The following is a 1350-nucleotide window of genomic DNA, read 5'->3' on the forward strand; positions in this document are numbered from 1 at the left end:
ATTTGGCCAAAAAATGTGAGCCCAAGGGCCCATCTGATCCAAGAGATTACCTTGACGTTGGTGGATGGGCTCACATTTTTTGGTATTTTTTTGGTATGCATTTGCTCAGACTAGCTCTTGATGTGCCGTCAATTTTCTGTTATTAATATTGAGAATAAATTACACAAAGGTGGATTCAATTTAATATTTATGTGACTTCTGGAGGCAATTTGTCATTCAGGATTTTATTGATGGGTATCAGACTAGAGGGCCCTGAATACAAAGGCATGTCACAATTTTCAGATTTATACATTAAAATAATTAGAAACCCATGTTTTATTCCCTGTACACTTCACAAATACTTGCTACTTTGTGTTGGCATATCACATAAAATCTCAATAAAAATACATTTAAGATTTAGGGTGTAAAATGAAAAATGAATACTTTTTCGAGGCACTGTAATACTCCATTTACCATTGAGGTTCCATGCAATGAACTAATAAATTTTTAGAGGGTACAAAGTTTTAGAATTTTTGTTTAACGAACAAGAACCAGGCTTGGTACCAGAGGAAAATGTGTAAACACAGCACATAGGACCTTAAGAAACACAAGTATGAAAGGGCCTTTTAACACAGGAGTCACAGTATACAAAACTTCCTTTATATTATGTTCTGACCTGAAAAGGGGCAAATTCCCTTTTTTGCATATAATGGCTGGGACTTTGATGGGTGACATCATCAAAGAAGCAAGAAGAAAAGAAGTCTCAGTGCTTTGTGTCTGTTCAGTACACAACTGAAAAGATGTTGGCTGAGTAAGTCACAAGACTGCAAGAACCCTATGAGATCATGCCAGGAGTAGCATGGTACGGGGTGCTTGTATTATACCAAGGAACGGTATGCATAAATAGAGAACTTTGTTTATCCAGACGAATGTAAGAATTAATAAAGGAAGTTCCTGGTACTTTATGAAATCCGCATTTTATTTTATTTTTTTAATTATAATTAGTATTGGAGATCACAAATGTCTCCAGGACTTGATGCCATTATTAAAATGCAGTGGGGTGAAAACCGGGGAGGGCAATGAAAGGCAGCAATGCCAGAATGCGGACATGAATGGTGGCCTGTTCTGTACATTAACAGCTGGGTTTGTGTATTTTGTACAGGAATAGCAGAGCAGAGCAAGGTATAGAACTGGGCGTAATGGAATAAGTTCTCTATATCACATCAGTATGATTGATGGGTACTGCTGTGCAGTTAACCTTATGATATGGCCCTGGCTGAGTGACAGCTGGGAGCAGCTCACGTAAAGCCTAACAGGGAGGGAGCAGGCGGGGGAGCAGGATTTAAAGAGACGTCCTAATCCCTTGGAGCT

This window comes from Dendrobates tinctorius, unplaced genomic scaffold (assembly GCF_039654945.1).
Source record: "Dendrobates tinctorius isolate UK_male_01 unplaced genomic scaffold, ASM3965494v1 ptg000103l, whole genome shotgun sequence".
NCBI classification, from domain to species: domain Eukaryota; kingdom Metazoa; phylum Chordata; class Amphibia; order Anura; family Dendrobatidae; genus Dendrobates; species Dendrobates tinctorius.